At 46.8% G+C, this 23,566-nt stretch overlaps 33 non-coding genes across 33 annotated transcripts; all 33 read right to left on the reverse strand.

The window, feature by feature from the left end:
* Positions 1–245: 245 nt before the first annotated feature.
* Positions 246–317, reverse strand: Trnat-agu (transfer RNA threonine (anticodon AGU)). Its single transcript has one exon. It is a non-coding gene; the product is annotated as a tRNA-Thr (tRNA).
* A 321-nt stretch (positions 318–638) lies between these two features.
* Positions 639–711, reverse strand: Trnak-cuu (transfer RNA lysine (anticodon CUU)). The gene has a single exon. It is a non-coding gene; the product is annotated as a tRNA-Lys (tRNA).
* A 439-nt stretch (positions 712–1,150) lies between these two features.
* On the reverse strand, positions 1,151–1,223 carry Trnar-ucg (transfer RNA arginine (anticodon UCG)). The gene has a single exon. It is a non-coding gene; the product is annotated as a tRNA-Arg (tRNA).
* A 552-nt stretch (positions 1,224–1,775) lies between these two features.
* On the reverse strand, positions 1,776–1,847 carry Trnat-agu (transfer RNA threonine (anticodon AGU)). The gene has a single exon. It is a non-coding gene; the product is annotated as a tRNA-Thr (tRNA).
* Positions 1,848–2,169: 322 nt separating this feature from the next.
* Positions 2,170–2,242, reverse strand: Trnak-cuu (transfer RNA lysine (anticodon CUU)). The gene has a single exon. It is a non-coding gene; the product is annotated as a tRNA-Lys (tRNA).
* Positions 2,243–2,681: 439 nt separating this feature from the next.
* Positions 2,682–2,754, reverse strand: Trnar-ucg (transfer RNA arginine (anticodon UCG)). The gene has a single exon. It is a non-coding gene; the product is annotated as a tRNA-Arg (tRNA).
* Positions 2,755–3,695: 941 nt separating this feature from the next.
* Trnak-cuu (transfer RNA lysine (anticodon CUU)) lies at positions 3,696–3,768 on the reverse strand. Its single transcript has one exon. It is a non-coding gene; the product is annotated as a tRNA-Lys (tRNA).
* Positions 3,769–4,207: 439 nt separating this feature from the next.
* Trnar-ucg (transfer RNA arginine (anticodon UCG)) lies at positions 4,208–4,280 on the reverse strand. Its single transcript has one exon. It is a non-coding gene; the product is annotated as a tRNA-Arg (tRNA).
* Positions 4,281–4,828: 548 nt separating this feature from the next.
* Positions 4,829–4,900, reverse strand: Trnat-agu (transfer RNA threonine (anticodon AGU)). The gene has a single exon. It is a non-coding gene; the product is annotated as a tRNA-Thr (tRNA).
* Positions 4,901–5,221: 321 nt separating this feature from the next.
* On the reverse strand, positions 5,222–5,294 carry Trnak-cuu (transfer RNA lysine (anticodon CUU)). Its single transcript has one exon. It is a non-coding gene; the product is annotated as a tRNA-Lys (tRNA).
* A 439-nt stretch (positions 5,295–5,733) lies between these two features.
* On the reverse strand, positions 5,734–5,806 carry Trnar-ucg (transfer RNA arginine (anticodon UCG)). Its single transcript has one exon. It is a non-coding gene; the product is annotated as a tRNA-Arg (tRNA).
* A 545-nt stretch (positions 5,807–6,351) lies between these two features.
* Trnat-agu (transfer RNA threonine (anticodon AGU)) lies at positions 6,352–6,423 on the reverse strand. The gene has a single exon. It is a non-coding gene; the product is annotated as a tRNA-Thr (tRNA).
* A 322-nt stretch (positions 6,424–6,745) lies between these two features.
* Positions 6,746–6,818, reverse strand: Trnak-cuu (transfer RNA lysine (anticodon CUU)). The gene has a single exon. It is a non-coding gene; the product is annotated as a tRNA-Lys (tRNA).
* A 439-nt stretch (positions 6,819–7,257) lies between these two features.
* Trnar-ucg (transfer RNA arginine (anticodon UCG)) lies at positions 7,258–7,330 on the reverse strand. Its single transcript has one exon. It is a non-coding gene; the product is annotated as a tRNA-Arg (tRNA).
* A 941-nt stretch (positions 7,331–8,271) lies between these two features.
* On the reverse strand, positions 8,272–8,344 carry Trnak-cuu (transfer RNA lysine (anticodon CUU)). The gene has a single exon. It is a non-coding gene; the product is annotated as a tRNA-Lys (tRNA).
* A 439-nt stretch (positions 8,345–8,783) lies between these two features.
* Positions 8,784–8,856, reverse strand: Trnar-ucg (transfer RNA arginine (anticodon UCG)). The gene has a single exon. It is a non-coding gene; the product is annotated as a tRNA-Arg (tRNA).
* A 548-nt stretch (positions 8,857–9,404) lies between these two features.
* Positions 9,405–9,476, reverse strand: Trnat-agu (transfer RNA threonine (anticodon AGU)). The gene has a single exon. It is a non-coding gene; the product is annotated as a tRNA-Thr (tRNA).
* Positions 9,477–9,797: 321 nt separating this feature from the next.
* Positions 9,798–9,870, reverse strand: Trnak-cuu (transfer RNA lysine (anticodon CUU)). Its single transcript has one exon. It is a non-coding gene; the product is annotated as a tRNA-Lys (tRNA).
* Positions 9,871–10,309: 439 nt separating this feature from the next.
* Trnar-ucg (transfer RNA arginine (anticodon UCG)) lies at positions 10,310–10,382 on the reverse strand. The gene has a single exon. It is a non-coding gene; the product is annotated as a tRNA-Arg (tRNA).
* Positions 10,383–10,927: 545 nt separating this feature from the next.
* Trnat-agu (transfer RNA threonine (anticodon AGU)) lies at positions 10,928–10,999 on the reverse strand. The gene has a single exon. It is a non-coding gene; the product is annotated as a tRNA-Thr (tRNA).
* A 322-nt stretch (positions 11,000–11,321) lies between these two features.
* Trnak-cuu (transfer RNA lysine (anticodon CUU)) lies at positions 11,322–11,394 on the reverse strand. Its single transcript has one exon. It is a non-coding gene; the product is annotated as a tRNA-Lys (tRNA).
* Positions 11,395–11,833: 439 nt separating this feature from the next.
* Positions 11,834–11,906, reverse strand: Trnar-ucg (transfer RNA arginine (anticodon UCG)). Its single transcript has one exon. It is a non-coding gene; the product is annotated as a tRNA-Arg (tRNA).
* A 548-nt stretch (positions 11,907–12,454) lies between these two features.
* On the reverse strand, positions 12,455–12,526 carry Trnat-agu (transfer RNA threonine (anticodon AGU)). Its single transcript has one exon. It is a non-coding gene; the product is annotated as a tRNA-Thr (tRNA).
* Positions 12,527–12,847: 321 nt separating this feature from the next.
* Trnak-cuu (transfer RNA lysine (anticodon CUU)) lies at positions 12,848–12,920 on the reverse strand. Its single transcript has one exon. It is a non-coding gene; the product is annotated as a tRNA-Lys (tRNA).
* A 439-nt stretch (positions 12,921–13,359) lies between these two features.
* Trnar-ucg (transfer RNA arginine (anticodon UCG)) lies at positions 13,360–13,432 on the reverse strand. Its single transcript has one exon. It is a non-coding gene; the product is annotated as a tRNA-Arg (tRNA).
* A 551-nt stretch (positions 13,433–13,983) lies between these two features.
* Positions 13,984–14,055, reverse strand: Trnat-agu (transfer RNA threonine (anticodon AGU)). Its single transcript has one exon. It is a non-coding gene; the product is annotated as a tRNA-Thr (tRNA).
* A 321-nt stretch (positions 14,056–14,376) lies between these two features.
* On the reverse strand, positions 14,377–14,449 carry Trnak-cuu (transfer RNA lysine (anticodon CUU)). Its single transcript has one exon. It is a non-coding gene; the product is annotated as a tRNA-Lys (tRNA).
* Positions 14,450–20,947: 6,498 nt separating this feature from the next.
* On the reverse strand, positions 20,948–21,019 carry Trnat-agu (transfer RNA threonine (anticodon AGU)). The gene has a single exon. It is a non-coding gene; the product is annotated as a tRNA-Thr (tRNA).
* A 322-nt stretch (positions 21,020–21,341) lies between these two features.
* Trnak-cuu (transfer RNA lysine (anticodon CUU)) lies at positions 21,342–21,414 on the reverse strand. Its single transcript has one exon. It is a non-coding gene; the product is annotated as a tRNA-Lys (tRNA).
* Positions 21,415–21,853: 439 nt separating this feature from the next.
* Trnar-ucg (transfer RNA arginine (anticodon UCG)) lies at positions 21,854–21,926 on the reverse strand. Its single transcript has one exon. It is a non-coding gene; the product is annotated as a tRNA-Arg (tRNA).
* Positions 21,927–22,474: 548 nt separating this feature from the next.
* Trnat-agu (transfer RNA threonine (anticodon AGU)) lies at positions 22,475–22,546 on the reverse strand. The gene has a single exon. It is a non-coding gene; the product is annotated as a tRNA-Thr (tRNA).
* A 321-nt stretch (positions 22,547–22,867) lies between these two features.
* On the reverse strand, positions 22,868–22,940 carry Trnak-cuu (transfer RNA lysine (anticodon CUU)). The gene has a single exon. It is a non-coding gene; the product is annotated as a tRNA-Lys (tRNA).
* A 439-nt stretch (positions 22,941–23,379) lies between these two features.
* Trnar-ucg (transfer RNA arginine (anticodon UCG)) lies at positions 23,380–23,452 on the reverse strand. Its single transcript has one exon. It is a non-coding gene; the product is annotated as a tRNA-Arg (tRNA).
* Positions 23,453–23,566: the final 114 nt, after the last annotated feature.

Consider the following 23,566-nt stretch of genomic DNA (forward strand, 5'->3'; position numbering starts at 1 on the left):
GACGACGACAACCGCGAGGGTCTCTACCAGGGGTAGAAAATACTTCACAAGAACTAAGTATTTCACGTCGGCATTCTCCAGAGACTGCCAAAAGCAGCAGTTTCTGGTGCCTACTTTAATAGCACCATTCGCACTTTTCATTTGCGAGAGCATTTCTTAAATACCGCACCCATTCATAATTTTTTTTATTCTTGACCGCTTTTTTCGAAAGGGCTACGGTAGAAGGGGCTGTTACAAAATTCGTTTGCCTCCTGTGAGGATCGAACTCACGACCTCTGGTTTACTAGACCAGCGCTCTGCCACTGAGCTAAGGAGGCGCCGCCTGGTGCATTTTTCGGGTACTTTATTCTTATGGAGTAGTGAATCGGAGCCCTTCAGCTGGAAACGCACCGCATTAGCGACCATTATTTGTATTTAGTTAGCACAGCTGCTGCTTTCCTACACATCTCACACGATATCGATGTACACCTAAAATTCCAAAACAACACATTTATTTCATTTCAGAGTTACTTTCAGCTTCAAAAACCATTCCTCTGATATTCATACGAAGCTAGGCATCGTCGTAACCCGTTACGTTCATTACGCAAAGCTCACGAGAGGGGCGCAGGTTGCATCCGCGTAGACACAAAATTTCGCGCCGCCCAGCGTGGGGCTCGAACCCACGACCCTGAGATTAAGAGTCTCATGCTCTACCGACTGAGCTAGCCGGGCTCCACACAACGCATTACGAGCCATACAATACTTATGGGACCTGCGACCATCTATGGAAGGTCCTTTTCACTACAGCTTATTTCCTGCTGCCACAAATGAGCTACAATCCTATTCAATGAAAAATTGTGTCCGAAAGGAATCAAATCTACTTGAAATGATACGTGGCTATCAGCACCGTTATTCAACACACATGCTCGACTGTGCGCAGACGCCTGTGGCGTAGCTCTTGGGTCCTGAATCAGACGCAGTAGTTCCAACAAAAACTCTCCTGATCGAAACAGTGCCGAAAATTTCGCTACAGAACCCCCTTGTCTTGCTTGTGCTTCAGGTAGACGCCGGTTTGCAGCCAGGAAGCGGACAGCAGCAACTTTCAACTAGTTTTGTAGTACTCAAACAACACAGCAAAACAGCATGCATCTTTTGCAGGACTGGAAAAAGTCGACCGTAACAGGATTCGAACCTGCAATCTTCGGATCCGAAGTCCGACGCCTTATCCATTAGGCCACACGGTCACTGTCGCAATCTGCTTCCCCACACACACCTCATTTTCGCCATTTGTACGCTTGCCGGAATGAATTTCCCATCTTTTACGCAATTCTCCATCTCCAATTTCAGTACTATAAATGCGATGCTACTTCTTGCTGTGTCCCATCGCAAGTTACATTCAAGCCCTTATGACGCTGATCAAACAAGAGGTTGCAAATCAGCTTCAATCGCTTACTGCCATCTCAGTCGGTTGCAGAAGGTACCTCACCCTATGTCATACAAAGGCGAGTTGCCGCTATTACCAAGGCGGCGGCGGCGCCGACGACGACGACGACGACGACAACCGCGAGGGTCTCTACCAGGGGTAGAAAATACTTCACAAGAACTAAGTATTTCACGTCGGCATTCTCCAGAGACTGCCAAAAGCAGCAGTTTCTGGTGCCTACTTTAATAGCACCATTCGCACTTTTCATTTGCGAGAGCATTTCTTAAATACCGCACCCATTCATAATTTTTTTTTATTCTTGACCGCTTTTTTCGAAAGGGCTACGGTAGAAGGGGCTGTTACAAAATTCGTTTGCCTCCTGTGAGGATCGAACTCACGACCTCTGGTTTACTAGACCAGCGCTCTGCCACGGAGCTAAGGAGGCGCCGCCTGGTGCATTTTTCGGGTACTTTATTCTTATGGAGTAGTGAATCGGAGCCCTTCAGCTGGAAACGCACCGCATTAGCGACCATTATTTGTATTTAGTTAGCACAGCTGCTGCTTTCCTACACATCTCACACGATATCGATGTACACCTAAAATTCCAAATACAACACATTTATTTCATTTCAGAGTTACTTTCAGCTTCAAAAACCATTCCTCTGATATTCATACGAAGCTAGGCATCGTCGTAACCCGTTACGTTCATTACGCAAAGCTCACGAGAGGGGCGCAGGTTGCATCCGCGTAGACACAAAATTTCGCGCCGCCCAGCATGGGGCTCGAACCCACGACCCTGAGATTAAGAGTCTCATGCTCTACCGACTGAGCTAGCCGGGCTCCACACAACGCATTACAAGCCATACAATACTTATGGGACCTGCGACCATCTATGAAAGGTCCTTTTCACTACAGCTTATTTCCTGCTGCCACAAATGAGCTACAATCCTATTCAATGAAAAATTGTGTCCGAAAGGAATCAAATCTACTTGAAATGATACGTGGCTATCAGCACCGTTATTCAACACACATGCTCGACTGTGCGCAGACGCCTGTGGCGTAGCTCTTGGGTCCTGAATCAGACGCAGTAGTTCCAACAAAAACTCTCCTGATCGAAACAGTGCCGAAAATTTCGCTACAGAACCCCCTTGTCTTGCTTGTGCTTCAGGTAGACGCCGGTTTGCAGCCAGGAAGCGGACAGCAGCAACTTTCAACTAGTTTTGTAGTACTCAAACAACACAGCAAAACAGCATGCATCTTTTGCAGAACTGGGAAAAGTCGACCATGACAGGATTCGAACCTGCAATCTTCGGATCCGAAGTCCGACGCCTTATCCATTAGGCCACACGGTCACTGGCGCAATGTGCTTCCCCACACACACCTCATTTTCGCCATTTGTACGCTTGCCGGAATGAATTTCCCATCTTTGACGCAATTCTCCATCTCCAATTTCAGTACTATAAATGCGATGCTACTTCTTGCTGTGTCCCATCGCAAGTTACATTCAAGCCCTTATGACGCTGATCAAACAAGAGGTTGCAAATCAGCTTCAATCGCTTACTGCCATCTCAGTCGGTTGCAGAAGGTACCTCACCCTATGTCATACAAAGGCGAGTTGCCGCTATTACCAAGGCGGCGGCGGCGCCGACGACGACGACGACGACAACCGCGAGGGTCTCTACCAGGGGTAGAAAATACTTCACAAGAACTAAGTATTTCACGTCGGCATTCTCCAGAGACTGCCAAAAGCAGCAGTTTCTGGTGCCTACTTTAATAGCACCATTCACACTTTTCATTTGCGAGAGCATTTCTTAAATATCGCACCCATTCATAATTTTTTTTATTCTTGACCGCTTTTTTCGAAAGGGCTACGGTAGAAGGGGCTGTTACAAAATTCGTTTGCCTCCTGTGAGGATCGAACTCACGACCTCTGGTTTACTAGGCAGCGCTCTGCCACTGAGCTAAGGAGGCGCCGCCTGGTGCATTTTTCGGGTACTTTATTCTTATGGAGTAGTGAATCGGAGCCCTTCAGCTGGAAACGCACCGCATTAGCGACCATTATTTGTATTTAGTTAGCACAGCTGCTGCTTTCCTACACATCTCACACGATATCGATGTACTTCTAAAATTCCAAATACAACACATTTATTTCATTTCAGAGTTACTTTCAGCTTCAAAAACCATTCCTCTGATATTCATACGAAGCTAGGCATCGTCGTAACCCGTTACGTTCATTACGCAAAGCTCACGAGAGGGGCGCAGGTTGCATCCGCGTAGACACAAAATTTCGCGCCGCCCAACGTGGGGCTCGAACCCACGACCCTGAGATTAAGAGTCTCATGCTCCACCGACTGAGCTAGCCGGGCTCCACACAACGCATTACGAGCCATACAATACTTATGGGACCTGCGACCATCTATGAAAGGTCCTTTTCACTACAGCTTATTTCCTGCTGCCACAAATGAGCTACAATCCTATTCAATGAAAAATTGTGTCCGAAAGGAATCAAATCTACTTGAAATGATACGTGGCTATCAGCACCGTTATTCAACACACATGCTCGACTGTGCGCAGACGCCTGTGGCGTAGCTCTTGGGTCCTGAATCAGACGCAGTAGTTCCAACAAAAACTCTCCTGATCGAAACAGTGCCGAAAATTTCGCTACAGAACCCCCTTGTCTTGCTTGTGCTTCAGGTAGACGCCGGTTTGCAGCCAGGAAGCGGACAGCAGCAACTTTCAACTAGTTTTGTAGTACTCAAACAACACAGCAAAACAGCATGCATCTTTTGCAGAACTGGAAAAAGTCGACCGTGACAGGATTCGAACCTGCAATCTTCGGATCCGAAGTCCGACGCCTTATCCATTAGGCCACACGGTCACTGGCGCAATGTGCTTCCCCACACACACCTTATTTTCGCCATTTGTACGCTTGCCGGAATGAATTTCCCATCTTTGACGCAATTCTCCATCTCCAATTTCAGTACTATAAATGCGATGCTACTTCTTGCTGTGTCCCATCGCAAGTTACATTCAAGCCCTTATGACGCTGATCAAACAAGAGGTTGCAAATCAGCTTCAATCGCTTACTGCCATCTCAGTCGGTTGCAGAAGGTACCTCACCCTATGTCATACAAAGGCGAGTTGCCGCTATTACCAAGGCGGCGGCGGCGCCGACGACGACGACGACGACAACCGCGAGGGTCTCTACCAGGGGTAGAAAATACTTCACAAGAACTAAGTATTTCACGTCGGCATTCTCCAGAGACTGCCAAAAGCAGCAGTTTCTGGTGCCTACTTTAATAGCACCATTCGCACTTTTCATTTGCGAGAGCATTTCTTAAATACCGCACCCATTCATAATTTTTTTTATTCTTGACCGCTTTTTTCGAAAGGGCTACGGTAGAAGGGGCTGTTACAAAATTCGTTTGCCTCCTGTGAGGATCGAACTCACGACCTCTGGTTTACTAGACCAGCGCTCTGCCAATGAGCTAAGGAGGCGCCGCCTGGTGCATTTTTCGGGTACTTTATTCTTATGGAGTAGTGAATCGGAGCCCTTCAGCTGGAAACGCACCGCATTAGCGACCATTATTTGTATTTAGTTAGCACAGCTGCTGCTTTCCTACACATCTCACACGATATCGATGTACACCTAAAATTCCAAAACAACACATTTATTTCATTTCAGAGTTACTTTCAGCTTCAAAAACCATTCCTCTGATATTCATACGAAGCTAGGCATCGTCGTAACCCGTTACGTTCATTACGCAAAGCTCACGAGAGGGGCGCAGGTTGCATCCGCGTAGACACAAAATTTCGCGCCGCCCAGCGTGGGGCTCGAACCCACGACCCTGAGATTAAGAGTCTCATGCTCTACCGACTGAGCTAGCCGGGCTCCACACAACGCATTACGAGCCATACAATACTTATGGGACCTGCGACCATCTATGGAAGGTCCTTTTCACTACAGCTTATTTCCTGCTGCCACAAATGAGCTACAATCCTATTCAATGAAAAATTGTGTCCGAAAGGAATCAAATCTACTTGAAATGATACGTGGCTATCAGCACCGTTATTCAACACACATGCTCGACTGTGCGCAGACGCCTGTGGCGTAGCTCTTGGGTCCTGAATCAGACGCAGTAGTTCCAACAAAAACTCTCCTGATCGAAACAGTGCCGAAAATTTCGCTACAGAACCCCCTTGTCTTGCTTGTGCTTCAGGTAGACGCCGGTTTGCAGCCAGGAAGCGGACAGCAGCAACTTTCAACTAGTTTTGTAGTACTCAAACAACACAGCAAAACAGCATGCATCTTTTGCAGGACTGGAAAAAGTCGACCGTAACAGGATTCGAACCTGCAATCTTCGGATCCGAAGTCCGACGCCTTATCCATTAGGCCACACGGTCACTGGCGCAATCTGCTTCCCCACACACACCTCATTTTCGCCATTTGTACGCTTGCCGGAATGAATTTCCCATCTTTGACGCAATTCTCCATCTCCAATTTCAGTACTATAAATGCGATGCTACTTCTTGCTGTGTCCCATCGCAAGTTACATTCATGCCCTTATGACGCTGATCTAACAAGAGGTTGCAAATCAGCTTCAATCGCTTACTGCCATCTCAGTCGGTTGCAGAAGGTACCTCACCCTATGTCATACAAAGGCGAGTTGCCGCTATTACCAAGGCGGCGGCGGCGCCGACGACGACGACGACAACCGCGAGGGTCTCTACCAGGGGTAGAAAATACTTCACAAGAACTAAGTATTTCACGTCGGCATTCTCCAGAGACTGCCAAAAGCAGCAGTTTCTGGTGCCTACTTTAATAGCACCATTCGCACTTTTCATTTGCGAGAGCATTTCTTAAATACCGCACCCATTCATAATTTTTTTTATTCTTGACCGCTTTTTTCGAAAGGGCTACGGTAGAAGGGGCTGTTACAAAATTCGTTTGCCTCCTGTGAGGATCGAACTCACGACCTCTGGTTTACTAGACCAGCGCTCTGCCACTGAGCTAAGGAGGCGCCGCCTGGTGCATTTTTCGGGTACTTTATTCTTATGGAGTAGTGAATCGGAGCCCTTCAGCTGGAAACGCACCGCATTAGCGACCATTATTTGTATTTAGTTAGCACAGCTGCTGCTTTCCTACACATCTCACACGATATCGATGTACACCTAAAATTCCAAATACAACACATTTATTTCATTTCAGAGTTACTTTCAGCTTCAAAAACCATTCCTCTGATATTCATACGAAGCTAGGCATCGTCGTAACCCGTTACGTTCATTACGCAAAGCTCACGAGAGGGGCGCAGGTTGCATCCGCGTAGACACAAAATTTCGCGCCGCCCAGCGTGGGGCTCGAACCCACGACCCTGAGATTAAGAGTCTCATGCTCTACCGACTGAGCTAGCCGGGCTCCACACAACGCATTACGAGCCATACAATACTTATGGGACCTGCGACCATCTATGGAAGGTCCTTTTCACTACAGCTTATTTCCTGCTGCCACAAATGAGCTACAATCCTATTCAATGAAAAATTGTGTCCGAAAGGAATCAAATCTACTTGAAATAATACGTGGCTATCAGCACCGTTATTCAACACACATGCTCGACTGTGCGCAGACGCCTGTGGCGTAGCTCTTGGGTCCTGAATCAGACGCAGTAGTTCCAACAAAAACTCTCCTGATCGAAACAGTGCCGAAAATTTCGCTACAGAACCCCCTTGTCTTGCTTGTGCTTCAGGTAGACGCCGGTTTGCAGCCAGGAAGCGGACAGCAGCAACTTTCAACTAGTTTTGTAGTACTCAAACAACACAGCAAAACAGCATGCATCTTTTGCAGAACTGGAAAAAGTCGACCGTGACAGGATTCGAACCTGCAATCTTCGGATCCGAAGTCCGACGCCTTATCCATTAGGCCACACGGTCACTGGCGCAATCTGCTTCCCCACACACACCTCATTTTCGCCATTTGTACGCTTGCCGGAATGAATTTCCCATCTTTGACGCAATTCTCCATCTCCAATTTCAGTACTATAAATGCGATGCTACTTCTTGCTGTGTCCCATCGCAAGTTACATTCAAGCCCTTATGACGCTGATCAAACAAGAGGTTGCAAATCAGCTTCAATCGCTTACTGCCATCTCAGTCGGTTGCAGAAGGTACCTCACCCTATGTCATACAAAGGCGAGTTGCCGCTATTACCAAGGCGGCGGCGGCGCCGACGACGACGACGACGACAACCGCGAGGGTCTCTACCAGGGGTAGAAAATACTTCACAAGAACTAAGTATTTCACGTCGGCATTCTCCAGAGACTGCCAAAAGCAGCAGTTTCTGGTGCCTACTTTAATAGCACCATTCACACTTTTCATTTGCGAGAGCATTTCTTAAATATCGCACCCATTCATAATTTTTTTTATTCTTGACCGCTTTTTTCGAAAGGGCTACGGTAGAAGGGGCTGTTACAAAATTCGTTTGCCTCCTGTGAGGATCGAACTCACGACCTCTGGTTTACTAGGCAGCGCTCTGCCACTGAGCTAAGGAGGCGCCGCCTGGTGCATTTTTCGGGTACTTTATTCTTATGGAGTAGTGAATCGGAGCCCTTCAGCTGGAAACGCACCGCATTAGCGACCATTATTTGTATTTAGTTAGCACAGCTGCTGCTTTCCTACACATCTCACACGATATCGATGTACTTCTAAAATTCCAAATACAACACATTTATTTCATTTCAGAGTTACTTTCAGCTTCAAAAACCATTCCTCTGATATTCATACGAAGCTAGGCATCGTCGTAACCCGTTACGTTCATTACGCAAAGCTCACGAGAGGGGCGCAGGTGGCATCCGCGTAGACACAAAATTTCGCGCCGCCCAACGTGGGGCTCGAACCCACGACCCTGAGATTAAGAGTCTCATGCTCCACCGACTGAGCTAGCCGGGCTCCACACAACGCATTACGAGCCATACAATACTTATGGGACCTGCGACCATCTATGAAAGGTCCTTTTCACTACAGCTTATTTCCTGCTGCCACAAATGAGCTACAATCCTATTCAATGAAAAATTGTGTCCGAAAGGAATCAAATCTACTTGAAATGATACGTGGCTATCAGCACCGTTATTCAACACACATGCTCGACTGTGCGCAGACGCCTGTGGCGTAGCTCTTGGGTCCTGAATCAGACGCAGTAGTTCCAACAAAAACTCTCCTGATCGAAACAGTGCCGAAAATTTCGCTACAGAACCCCCTTGTCTTGCTTGTGCTTCAGGTAGACGCCGGTTTGCAGCCAGGAAGCGGACAGCAGCAACTTTCAACTAGTTTTGTAGTACTCAAACAACACAGCAAAACAGCATGCATCTTTTGCAGAACTGGAAAAAGTCGACCGTGACAGGATTCGAACCTGCAATCTTCGGATCCGAAGTCCGACGCCTTATCCATTAGGCCACACGGTCACTGGCGCAATGTGCTTCCCCACACACACCTTATTTTCGCCATTTGTACGCTTGCCGGAATGAATTTCCCATCTTTGACGCAATTCTCCATCTCCAATTTCAGTACTATAAATGCGATGCTACTTCTTGCTGTGTCCCATCGCAAGTTACATTCAAGCCCTTATGACGCTGATCAAACAAGAGGTTGCAAATCAGCTTCAATCGCTTACTGCCATCTCAGTCGGTTGCAGAAGGTACCTCACCCTATGTCATACAAAGGCGAGTTGCCGCTATTACCAAGGCGGCGGCGGCGCCGACGACGACGACGACGACAACCGCGAGGGTCTCTACCAGGGGTAGAAAATACTTCACAAGAACTAAGTATTTCACGTCGGCATTCTCCAGAGACTGCCAAAAGCAGCAGTTTCTGGTGCCTACTTTAATAGCACCATTCGCACTTTTCATTTGCGAGAGCATTTCTTAAATACCGCACCCATTCATAATTTTTTTTATTCTTGACCGCTTTTTTCGAAAGGGCTACGGTAGAAGGGGCTGTTACAAAATTCGTTTGCCTCCTGTGAGGATCGAACTCACGACCTCTGGTTTACTAGACCAGCGCTCTGCCAATGAGCTAAGGAGGCGCCGCCTGGTGCATTTTTCGGGTACTTTATTCTTATGGAGTAGTGAATCGGAGCCCTTCAGCTGGAAACGCACCGCATTAGCGACCATTATTTGTATTTAGTTAGCACAGCTGCTGCTTTCCTACACATCTCACACGATATCGATGTACACCTAAAATTCCAAAACAACACATTTATTTCATTTCAGAGTTACTTTCAGCTTCAAAAACCATTCCTCTGATATTCATACGAAGCTAGGCATCGTCGTAACCCGTTACGTTCATTACGCAAAGCTCACGAGAGGGGCGCAGGTTGCATCCGCGTAGACACAAAATTTCGCGCCGCCCAGCGTGGGGCTCGAACCCACGACCCTGAGATTAAGAGTCTCATGCTCTACCGACTGAGCTAGCCGGGCTCCACACAACGCATTACGAGCCATACAATACTTATGGGACCTGCGACCATCTATGGAAGGTCCTTTTCACTACAGCTTATTTCCTGCTGCCACAAATGAGCTACAATCCTATTCAATGAAAAATTGTGTCCGAAAGGAATCAAATCTACTTGAAATGATACGTGGCTATCAGCACCGTTATTCAACACACATGCTCGACTGTGCGCAGACGCCTGTGGCGTAGCTCTTGGGTCCTGAATCAGACGCAGTAGTTCCAACAAAAACTCTCCTGATCGAAACAGTGCCGAAAATTTCGCTACAGAACCCCCTTGTCTTGCTTGTGCTTCAGGTAGACGCCGGTTTGCAGCCAGGAAGCGGACAGCAGCAACTTTCAACTAGTTTTGTAGTACTCAAACAACACAGCAAAACAGCATGCATCTTTTGCAGGACTGGAAAAAGTCGACCGTAACAGGATTCGAACCTGCAATCTTCGGATCCGAAGTCCGACGCCTTATCCATTAGGCCACACGGTCACTGGCGCAATCTGCTTCCCCACACACACCTCATTTTCGCCATTTGTACGCTTGCCGGAATGAATTTCCCATCTTTGACGCAATTCTCCATCTCCAATTTCAGTACTATAAATGCGATGCTACTTCTTGCTGTGTCCCATCGCAAGTTACATTCATGCCCTTATGACGCTGATCTAACAAGAGGTTGCAAATCAGCTTCAATCGCTTACTGCCATCTCAGTCGGTTGCAGAAGGTACCTCACCCTATGTCATACAAAGGCGAGTTGCCGCTATTACCAAGGCGGCGGCGGCGCCGACGACGACGACGACAACCGCGAGGGTCTCTACCAGGGGTAGAAAATACTTCACAAGAACTAAGTATTTCACGTCGGCATTCTCCAGAGACTGCCAAAAGCAGCAGTTTCTGGTGCCTACTTTAATAGCACCATTCGCACTTTTCATTTGCGAGAGCATTTCTTAAATACCGCACCCATTCATAATTTTTTTTATTCTTGACCGCTTTTTTCGAAAGGGCTACGGTAGAAGGGGCTGTTACAAAATTCGTTTGCCTCCTGTGAGGATCGAACTCACGACCTCTGGTTTACTAGACCAGCGCTCTGCCACTGAGCTAAGGAGGCGCCGCCTGGTGCATTTTTCGGGTACTTTATTCTTATGGAGTAGTGAATCGGAGCCCTTCAGCTGGAAACGCACCGCATTAGCGACCATTATTTGTATTTAGTTAGCACAGCTGCTGCTTTCCTACACATCTCACACGATATCGATGTACACCTAAAATTCCAAATACAACACATTTATTTCATTTCAGAGTTACTTTCAGCTTCAAAAACCATTCCTCTGATATTCATACGAAGCTAGGCATCGTCGTAACCCGTTACGTTCATTACGCAAAGCTCACGAGAGGGGCGCAGGTTGCATCCGCGTAGACACAAAATTTCGCGCCGCCCAGCGTGGGGCTCGAACCCACGACCCTGAGATTAAGAGTCTCATGCTCTACCGACTGAGCTAGCCGGGCTCCACACAACGCATTACGAGCCATACAATACTTATGGGACCTGCGACCATCTATGGAAGGTCCTTTTCACTACAGCTTATTTCCTGCTGCCACAAATGAGCTACAATCCTATTCAATGAAAAATTGTGTCCGAAAGGAATCAAATCTACTTGAAATAATACGTGGCTATCAGCACCGTTATTCAACACACATGCTCGACTGTGCGCAGACGCCTGTGGCGTAGCTCTTGGGTCCTGAATCAGACGCAGTAGTTCCAACAAAAACTCTCCTGATCGAAACAGTGCCGAAAATTTCGCTACAGAACCCCCTTGTCTTGCTTGTGCTTCAGGTAGACGCCGGTTTGCAGCCAGGAAGCGGACAGCAGCAACTTTCAACTAGTTTTGTAGTACTCAAACAACACAGCAAAACAGCATGCATCTTTTGCAGAACTGGAAAAAGTCGACCGTGACAGGATTCGAACCTGCAATCTTCGGATCCGAAGTCCGACGCCTTATCCATTAGGCCACACGGTCACTGGCGCAATCTGCTTCCCCACACACACCTCATTTTCGCCATTTGTACGCTTGCCGGAATGAATTTCCCATCTTTGACGCAATTCTCCATCTCCAATTTCAGTACTATAAATGCGATGCTACTTCTTGCTGTGTCCCATCGCAAGTTACATTCAAGCCCTTATGACGCTGATCAAACAAGAGGTTGCAAATCAGCTTCAATCGCTTACTGCCATCTCAGTCGGTTGCAGAAGGTACCTCACCCTATGTCATACAAAGGCGAGTTGCCGCTATTACCAAGGCGGCGGCGGCGCCGACGACGACGACGACGACAACCGCGAGGGTCTCTACCAGGGGTAGAAAATACTTCACAAGAACTAAGTATTTCACGTCGGCATTCTCCAGAGACTGCCAAAAGCAGCAGTTTCTGGTGCCTACTTTAATAGCACCATTCGCACTTTTCATTTGCGAGAGCATTTCTTAAATACCGCACCCATTCATAATTTTTTTTATTCTTGACCGCTTTTTTCGAAAGGGCTACGGTAGAAGGGGCTGTTACAAAATTCGTTTGCCTCCTGTGAGGATCGAACTCACGACCTCTGGTTTACTAGACCAGCGCTCTGCCAATGAGCTAAGGAGGCGCCGCCTGGTGCATTTTTCGGGTACTTTATTCTTATGGAGTAGTGAATCGGAGCCCTTCAGCTGGAAACGCACCGCATTAGCGACCATTATTTGTATTTAGTTAGCACAGCTGCTGCTTTCCTACACATCTCACACGATATCGATGTACACCTAAAATTCCAAAACAACACATTTATTTCATTTCAGAGTTACTTTCAGCTTCAAAAACCATTCCTCTGATATTCATACGAAGCTAGGCATCGTCGTAACCCGTTACGTTCATTACGCAAAGCTCACGAGAGGGGCGCAGGTTGCATCCGCGTAGACACAAAATTTCGCGCCGCCCAGCGTGGGGCTCGAACCCACGACCCTGAGATTAAGAGTCTCATGCTCTACCGACTGAGCTAGCCGGGCTCCACACAACGCATTACGAGCCATACAATACTTATGGGACCTGCGACCATCTATGGAAGGTCCTTTTCACTACAGCTTATTTCCTGCTGCCACAAATGAGCTACAATCCTATTCAATGAAAAATTGTGTCCGAAAGGAATCAAATCTACTTGAAATGATACGTGGCTATCAGCACCGTTATTCAACACACATGCTCGACTGTGCGCAGACGCCTGTGGCGTAGCTCTTGGGTCCTGAATCAGACGCAGTAGTTCCAACAAAAACTCTCCTGATCGAAACAGTGCCGAAAATTTCGCTACAGAACCCCCTTGTCTTGCTTGTGCTTCAGGTAGACGCCGGTTTGCAGCCAGGAAGCGGACAGCAGCAACTTTCAACTAGTTTTGTAGTACTCAAACAACACAGCAAAACAGCATGCATCTTTTGCAGGACTGGAAAAAGTCGACCGTAACAGGATTCGAACCTGCAATCTTCGGATCCGAAGTCCGACGCCTTATCCATTAGGCCACACGGTCACTGGCGCAATCTGCTTCCCCACACACACCTCATTTTCGCCATTTGTACGCTTGCCGGAATGAATTTCCCATCTTTGACGCAATTCTCCATCTCCAATTTCAGTACTATAAATGCGATGCTACTTCTTGCTGTGTCCCATCGCAAGTTACATTCATGCCCTTATGACGCTGATCTAACAAGAGGTTGCAAATCAGCTTCAATCGCTTACTGCCATCTCAGTCGGTTGCAGAAGGTACCTCACCCTATGTCATACAAAGGCGAGTTGCCGCTATTACCAAGGCGGCGGCGGCGCCGCCGCCGACGACGACGACGACAACCGCGAGGGTCTCTACCAGGGGTAGAAAATACTTCACAAGAACTAAGTATTTCACGTCGGCATTCTCCAGAGACTGCCAAAAGCAGCAGTTTCTGGTGCCTACTTTAATAGCACCATTCGCACTTTTCATTTGCGAGAGCATTTCTTAAATACCGCACCCATTCATAATTTTTTTTATTCTTGACCGCTTTTTTCGAAAGGGCTACGGTAGAAGGGGCTGTTACAAAATTCGTTTGCCTCCTGTGAGGATCGAACTCACGACCTCTGGTTTACTAGACCAGCGCTCTGCCACTGAGCTAAGGAGGCGCCGCCTGGTGCATTTTTCGGGTACTTTATTCTTATGGAGTAGTGAATCGGAGCCCTTCAGCTGGAAACGCACCGCATTAGCGACCATTATTTGTATTTAGTTAGCACAGCTGCTGCTTTCCTACACATCTCACACGATATCGATGTACACCTAAAATTCCAAAACAACACATTTATTTCATTTCAGAGTTACTTTCAGCTTCAAAAACCATTCCTCTGATATTCATACGAAGCTAGGCATCGTCGTAACCCGTTACGTTCATTACGCAAAGCTCACGAGAGGGGCGCAGGTTGCATCCGCGTAGACACAAAATTTCGCGCCGCCCAGCGTGGGGCTCGAACCCACGACCCTGAGATTAAGAGTCTCATGCTCTACCGACTGAGCTAGCCGGGCTCCACACAACGCATTACGAGCCATACAATACTTATGGGACCTGCGACCATCTATGGAAGGTCCTTTTCACTACAGCTTATTTCCTGCTGCCACAAATGAGCTACAATCCTATTCAATGAAAAATTGTGTCCGAAAGGAATCAAATCTACTTGAAATGATACGTGGCTATCAGCACCGTTATTCAACACACATGCTCGACTGTGCGCAGACGCCTGTGGCGTAGCTCTTGGGTCCTGAATCAGACGCAGTAGTTCCAACAAAAACTCTCCTGATCGAAACAGTGCCGAAAATTTCGCTACAGAACCCCCTTGTCTTGCTTGTGCTTCAGGTAGACGCCGGTTTGCAGCCAGGAAGCGGACAGCAGCAACTTTCAACTAGTTTTGTAGTACTCAAACAACACAGCAAAACAGCATGCATCTTTTGCAGGACTGGAAAAAGTCGACCGTAACAGGATTCGAACCTGCAATCTTCGGATCCGAAGTCCGACGCCTTATCCATTTTTTTTTTTTTTTTTTTTTTTTTTTTTTTTCTTTTTTTTTTTTTTTTTTCTTTTTTTTTTTTTTTTAGGGCCTCCCTTCTCCCCTTACAGCCCTCCTTGCGCTCTCCATGAATGCCGTCCTTGGCGAGCTTCATCAGCTATAGTCAAAAGAAATCAAAGTCTCCAGATTCACTGGCGTCGGACAACAGTACACAAAAATAATACTGGTTCTTCCGGATTACAAGGAGTTCATTGCCTCGTCTTCTTTGTAATATAAGTGCAACGAAAAATAGAAATCTCTCTCAAAACCAAGTCAAAATAAAATGTCTCTTCCCGCAAAAAACAAATAATGAGGAATAAGAAAGAAAAGAAAACTTCAGGTTCTTCAAGCGCCATAGGCGAAACGATAACGAAAATAGTATTCAGTGTTCGCTTGTACTTGGGAACTTCACCGTGGAAATGTTAACAGTAATGGCGGATTGACTTTAGAATCACCCAATGCCCTGTTTCTCAAACAGTATTTTTAACATGTTTCCAAAATCCCTTTTAATGTGCGGGAACTGGTTTCTTCGCCAATATGCCGTTTCCATATAAGCAGTAAAGGCAGTAATACTGTCGTCTCCGTGGTTAGTGATGACGTAATTGACAAAATGACCCAGCATCCACATAACAGTATTGTTTTTCGTTTTGGGGTAATACCGTGTATCAGGCCACAGGAGGATATCAGTCGTATAAAGACTTTCAGTGCTACGTGTGAGCAGCGCCAATCGTTTCCGCACCCAATGCCAGTTGAACTGATGCCCGCAGCAAGTAAACCTGTGCCTCAGAGTGTCTATTAATCCACATTTGAGGCAGTTGGCAGTAGCACTTAAGCCAATGCGGTTGAGTTTTTCGTTGGTTGGAATAAGATTGTGGACAACTTTATACCAGGCGGAAAGCACATCGGAAGAATGAATTTTGAGAGTAATATTGGTCCACACTGCCGTCCAGACGATTCTTGGGTAGTGCATTTCAATTGTATTTGGAGCTTCGTACTTCTGCCACTGAGCAATTAAGAACACTGTCGTGAGACAAGGACTTGTGGAAACACTGTCACCTAAGTAACTCATTTCGAGGTAATAAACACCGACATGTTGCAAGTGAAAGTTTAGTTTCCCGATGTCAATTGGCGGTTCCATACATTTTGGGCGAACAATGCGAAACAGCTTCGATGTGATAGTATGGGGCATCGTGGTAATTATCTCAGTTGTTCGTTTTATATAGAGTGCCGTCGCCTTTCGACGGATATCATTGAGTTGCAGGCCCCCAGCTTGCACTGACTTAGACAGTGTGGTATAGGTTAACTTAAAAATATGACCGAGCCACACAAACCTGCTGGACAAACGCATGATCTTATGGGCTTGCATTTTGGGAAGAGGGAACACCTGAGCGACATAATAAGCTTTACAGAGTATGTATGTATTCAAAATCCTTATCTTCTGTTGGATATTTGTCGATCGCCAAGTGTTTTCCACTATAGCTCCCTGTATTCGATTTGCAGTAAGTTCCCAGTTTTTAGCTGCCATACGTAAAGGACACCTATCGATGATGATTCCCAGAGCAACATGTTGTTCGACGATCTGTGCCCACGGTATAGCAAGAGATTCGAAGCCCCGTAAGCTTAGAACCTTACATTTACCCTCACTGAGTTTCGCTCCAGACGCAGTGCTGTAATTATCAATCTCAGCCCGCAATTGGGCCACTTCAGACTCATGACGTAGGATAACAGCAACATCATCGGCGTAAGCCCTCACAGTAAGATTGCTCCCTAAGACAGAAAGGCCAGTTAATGTGATACACAATCTCTTCAGAAATGGCTCGAGCGACAAAACAAAGAGCGACATCGACAAAGGACTGCCTTGCGGTACACCTCGTCGTATACCAACAGCTTGTGTCAGCTGACCGTTAACGGTGATCCTAGCAGTAATGCCTGTTATCATATGCCGAATGACTGCCACAGCTCGTTCTTCGAGTCCAATTCGTTGCAGGATGCGTTCTAAATAGTGATGACTAACGCGGTCAAAAGCTTTGCAAAAGTCAAGAAAAAGGAAAGCACATTTGATGTTGGTTACGGCCGCTACTGAAATAACGTCTCTGTACTCCGCAACCGGAGTCATAATGGATCTCCCTGGAAGGCAAGACTGATGTGAATGAATAACTTTCCCAAGGATGGGGGTCATTCTGCTATTAATCGCTCGGGCAATCGTTTTATAATCAAAGTTCAATAATGTGATTGGACGGAGATTATCAACTCGCTTGTGACCAGTTCTCTTCGGGACTAAAACAATTCTACCCACCTTGAACTCGGCAGGAAGAGGACCACCACTCATGACTTCATTAACAATGTCAGTAAAAGTACCACCAAGGACATTCCAGAATTTGATATAAAATTCCTTGGGCAAACCATCAGGACCAGGCGATTTAAAGGAAGGCGACTTGGAGATCAAGGCTAAAACTTCCTCGGGAGTGAAATCCGATAAAAAGTCGACATTGTCAGCAGGAGTAATCGCCCTATCAAAAACATTGACCACTGCACTGACAGCAGGTTCATTGACAATCTCACTGGAATACAGTCGTTGGAAATGTTGGTGAATTTCACTAATAATGGCCGCTTGAGTAGAGAGTAATTCCCCATTATCCCTTTCCAAAACATCAATGAAAGCCCTGCGGCGGCGCGAGAAATGCTTAAATAAATGGTACATAGATGTCATTTCGTCGGCTAAAACAGATTTAGGTGTGGATTTAACTTTCAGACCTTCCAATTGTTGACGCTTCAAGCTGACAAGTTTAGCCTTGACACGTTGAATTGATGGAAAGTTAGCGTTGGTCGCAGTGGATGAATCATACAGTTGTCGCAGCACAGTGTAGTAAAACTCAAAAGTCCTCTTGAAGGCGCGTGCTTTCTGAGCACTATAATAAATGAGACTTTTTCGAAGCTTTGGTTTCGCAACAGTGGTCCACCACAACGCTTTAGTCGGATAAAAAGTGATGGAACGCAAACAAGTGTCCCACACATGCCTGATAACGTCAAATAACTCAGCGTCCGCCAGATGCGATATGTTTAACATCCACGGGGAACGAAATAATTTGGTAGGCTGTCGATTTAAGTGAACCGTTGCCGTAAAAGCGCAATGGTCGGTAAAACTAGCCGGGATTACGTCAACCGCTAGGAGTCTGTCACTGATACAGTCCGATAGATAAATTCTATCCAGACGGCTGCATGAAGTAACGGTGAAAAAAGTGAATTTAACTAAAGTAGGATACTTCAGTTCCCAAGCATCTTTCAGCTTAATATTCTTAACGAGCTCGTGCAGTTCTTTACAGTAGTTAAAATTAGGGGACTGATCGTTTTTACGTAGAACACAGTTGAAGTCACCTCCTATTATCAGGTTTTGAGGACTGCTCCTCAACAGATACGTAACATCCTCCTTATAAAAACGTGACCGTTCGAATTTGTTGCTGTTGCCTGATGGGGCATATAAATTAACAAGGGTTACATCAAAAATTTTACAGCTCACTCCTCGACCGGAATCTAAAAACTCGATCTCCCCAACTGGAATGCCTTCCCGTAATAAAAGTGCGGTACCTGTACTTTCCTCAGGAGCAACGTTTGATATGGTTTTAAAACCAGAGATGAAGAGATTTAAAACAGTAACTTCCTGCAACAACACAATATCAGCGTCAGATTCGTATAGAAACTGCTGTAGGGCCGCAATTTTGAGATCAGATCGAATCTTATTGATGTTCAGGGAGACGAATTTGTACGCTTGTGCCATTATTACAGTGAGGTACGTAAAGGGTCACTAAACAACACTGATCGCATTACAAGGGCATAGAGACTTCGGAATGGTCTGCATTGTCGGGAGGATCACGAAGAGTCACTTGTGTGTCGTTGGGTTTGTTTTTCTTCCGTACGGCGTTGAAGTTCGGTTGAACTTTGGTCCTACTACGTGCTCTGCTAGGGAACACATCGGCAGACGGAGGTGTGGGAGGGTCCTGAGTGACTTCGCAATCCATAACGTGCTGGGACGCCTCAACCATCTGATCTGCGGAAAGAACTGACTCAGAAGGTGGACAAGTTTGTTTGTTGTCACTAGCACGAACTTCGTGTCTGTTTGTAGACGGACTTTGACTTCCTTCAGTTTGTACACAAGTACTGCCTGCCTCGTTATGCTTATCGGAAGCACGCGCTTGTTGTGATTCGGCCTGTGGTGACGTCGCGACTTCAGGCGGCGGGCTCGGCTGTTGTGGTGCCAAAGCTGCCTGTACGTCACTCGGAATGACGTCAATAGCCGCAGCGTCGACAGCTGCGTGCGACGGTTCAGAAAAACTGGAGTCAAGAACCGTAACCGGCATCTCTTTTGGGACGTCGAGTTCTAATTCCTGGAGAGCCTCGTCCGGACTATCATCATCACACGTTCTTCGCCGTTTGTGGCTCAGCAGCTGCACGTCAGATTTGGAGGCAGGCGTATCTGTAACCGGTTGTGAAGGAAAGGGTGGAAAGTCGGCAACAGGCAAACCAGGCTCCGGGGGCAAGATTTCACTAACACGAGGGCGGTCGACGTCCGTGATTGGTGCCTCCCTAACAAGATCAGCCAATGTCAACTTTTTACGCTGTTCCAAAGTACTTTTGAGAACAAATACACGTTTAGGGCAGTTCGTACGCAAGTGACCAGTTTCATTACAAATAAAGCATGTGCCTGGTTGCCCACTGTACGTGACATGAACTTTATACCCACAAACAATAAGATGGGAGGGGATATCCTGCTTGACGTGCATTTCGACTGACCGGACGCCACTAAAACACTGTAACCGATGTTGACTAGACCAACGTTCGTTACGGATTTGCTTGACCTCCCCATATTCCGTCAAAATCTCACGTAAATAACAGTTTTCAACTTCCGGCGGCAGGTTGTACACACGGACATTTTTGTATTCTACATCAGCATTGGATATGAGAACAGTACTCACCGAGGCGTCACGATGACGGAACTCAGCTCTGCTACCATGTTTTAACAGAATCCTCTCCAGTAACACAGGGTTTAACAACTTGACGAAGAAACAGTAGAGATCGGTGTCGTAATAGGCAGTATGAACCTGGTCAGACGTAATACCAATGACATCCACTATGAAATCGTGAACTTCCATGGAACTAGGTTGAACATGACGTGTAGACTTGTCAAATTCGAAACACAGAGTACATTTCCTTGGGAACAACCTGGACGACATATCCACCTATTAAACGGTCGAGACCGCTAACACAAAACGCCACAAAACACTAAAAGTGAACTGACGGAAGCACAATACAGCAAATCCAGCAAACAACGTAAACAAAGAAAGTAGTCACGGCTTGCACACGCTATTGCGGAGCGAAGGCACAAACACGTGCGACCTGCACGGCGTCGCAAGCGGAACTGTCCATTAGGCCACACGGTCACTGGCGCAATCTGCTTCCCCACACACACCTCATTTTCGCCATTTGTACGCTTGCCGGAATGAATTTCCCATCTTTGACGCAATTCTCCATCTCCAATTTCAGTACTATAAATGCGATGCTACTTCTTGCTGTGTCCCATCGCAAGTTACATTCATGCCCTTATGACGCTGATCTAACAAGAGGTTGCAAATCAGCTTCAATCGCTTACTGCCATCTCAGTCGGTTGCAGAAGGTACCTCACCCTATGTCATACAAAGGCGAGTTGCCGCTATTACCAAGGCGGCGGCGGCGCCGACGACGACGACGACAACCGCGAGGGTCTCTACCAGGGGTAGAAAATACTTCACAAGAACTAAGTATTTCACGTCGGCATTCTCCAGAGACTGCCAAAAGCAGCAGTTTCTGGTGCCTACTTTAATAGCACCATTCGCACTTTTCATTTGCGAGAGCATTTCTTAAATACCGCACCCATTCATAATTTTTTTTATTCTTGACCGCTTTTTTCGAAAGGGCTACGGTAGAAGGGGCTGTTACAAAATTCGTTTGCCTCCTGTGAGGATCGAACTCACGACCTCTGGTTTACTAGACCAGCGCTCTGCCACTGAGCTAAGGAGGCGCCGCCTGGTGCATTTTTCGGGTACTTTATTCTTATGGAGTAGTGAATCGGAGCCCTTCAGCTGGAAACGCACCGCATTAGCGACCATTATTTGTATTTAGTTAGCACAGCTGCTGCTTTCCTACACATCTCACACGATATCGATGTACACCTAAAATTCCAAATACAACACATTTATTTCATTTCAGAGTTACTTTCAGCTTCAAAAACCATTCCTCTGATATTCATACGAAGCTAGGCATCGTCGTAACCCGTTACGTTCATTACGCAAAGCTCACGAGAGGGGCGCAGGTTGCATCCGCGTAGACACAAAATTTCGCGCCGCCCAGCGTGGGGCTCGAACCCACGACCCTGAGATTAAGAGTCTCATGCTCTACCGACTGAGCTAGCCGGGCTCCACACAACGCATTACGAGCCATACAATACTTATGGGACCTGCGACCATCTATGGAAGGTCCTTTTCACTACAGCTTATTTCCTGCTGCCACAAATGAGCTACAATCCTATTCAATGAAAAATTGTGTCCGAAAGGAATCAAATCTACTTGAAATAATACGTGGCTATCAGCACCGTTATTCAACACACATGCTCGACTGTGCGCAGACGCCTGTGGCGTAGCTCTTGGGTCCTGAATCAGACGCAGTAGTTCCAACAAAAACTCTCCTGATCGAAACAGTGCCGAAAATTTCGCTACAGAACCCCCTTGTCTTGCTTGTGCTTCAGGTAGACGCCGGTTTGCAGCCAGGAAGCGGACAGCAGCAACTTTCAACTAGTTTTGTAGTACTCAAACAACACAGCAAAACAGCATGCATCTTTTGCAGAACTGGAAAAAGTCGACCGTGACAGGATTCGAACCTGCAATCTTCGGATCCGAAGTCCGACGCCTTATCCATTAGGCCACACGGTCACTGGCGCAATCTGCTTCCCCACACACACCTCATTTTCGCCATTTGTACGCTTGCCGGAATGAATTTCCCATCTTTGACGCAATTCTCCATCTCCAATTTCAGTACTATAAATGCGATGCTACTTCTTGCTGTGTCCCATCGCAAGTTACATTCAAGCCCTTATGACGCTGATCAAACAAGAGGTTGCAAATCAGCTTCAATCGCTTACTGCCATCTCAGTCGGTTGCAGAAGGTACCTCACCCTATGTCATACAAAGGCGAGTTGCCGCTATTACCAAGGCGGCGGCGGCGCCGACGACGACGACGACGACAACCGCGAGGGTCTCTACCAGGGGTAGAAAATACTTCACAAGAACTAAGTATTTCACGTCGGCATTCTCCAGAGACTGCCAAAAGCAGCAGTTTCTGGTGCCTACTTTAATAGCACCATTCGCACTTTTCATTTGCGAGAGCATTTCTTAAATACCGCACCCATTCATAATTTTTTTTATTCTTGACCGCTTTTTTCGAAAGGGCTACGGTAGAAGGGGCTGTTACAAAATTCGTTTGCCTCCTGTGAGGATCGAACTCACGACCTCTGGTTTACTAGACCAGCGCTCTGCCAATGAGCTAAGGAGGCGCCGCCTGGTGCATTTTTCGGGTACTTTATTCTTATGGAGTAGTGAATCGGAGCCCTTCAGCTGGAAACGCACCGCATTAGCGACCATTATTTGTATTTAGTTAGCACAGCTGCTGCTTTCCTACACATCTCACACGATATCGATGTACACCTAAAATTCCAAAACAACACATTTATTTCATTTCAGAGTTACTTTCAGCTTCAAAAACCATTCCTCTGATATTCATACGAAGCTAGGCATCGTCGTAACCCGTTACGTTCATTACGCAAAGCTCACGAGAGGGGCGCAGGTTGCATCCGCGTAGACACAAAATTTCGCGCCGCCCAGCGTGGGGCTCGAACCCACGACCCTGAGATTAAGAGTCTCATGCTCTACCGACTGAGCTAGCCGGGCTCCACACAACGCATTACGAGCCATACAATACTTATGGGACCTGCGACCATCTATGGAAGGTCCTTTTCACTACAGCTTATTTCCTGCTGCCACAAATGAGCTACAATCCTATTCAATGAAAAATTGTGTCCGAAAGGAATCAAATCTACTTGAAATGATACGTGGCTATCAGCACCGTTATTCAACACACATGCTCGACTGTGCGCAGACGCCTGTGGCGTAGCTCTTGGGTCCTGAATCAGACGCAGTAGTTCCAACAAAAACTCTCCTGATCGAAACAGTGCCGAAAATTTCGCTACAGAACCCCCTTGTCTTGCTTGTGCTTCAGGTAGACGCCGGTTTGCAGCCAGGAAGCGGACAGCAGCAACTTTCAACTAGTTTTGTAGTACTCAAACAACACAGCAAAACAGCATGCATCTTTTGCAGGACTGGAAAAAGTCGACCGTAACAGGATTCGAACCTGCAATCTTCGGATCCGAAGTCCGACGCCTTATCCATTAGGCCACACGGTCACTGGCGCAATCTGCTTCCCCACACACACCTCATTTTCGCCATTTGTACGCTTGCCGGAATGAATTTCCCATCTTTGACGCAATTCTCCATCTCCAATTTCAGTACTATAAATG

This window comes from Schistocerca serialis, chromosome 7 (genome assembly GCF_023864345.2).
Source record: "Schistocerca serialis cubense isolate TAMUIC-IGC-003099 chromosome 7, iqSchSeri2.2, whole genome shotgun sequence".
NCBI classification, from domain to species: Eukaryota; Metazoa; Arthropoda; class Insecta; order Orthoptera; family Acrididae; genus Schistocerca; species Schistocerca serialis.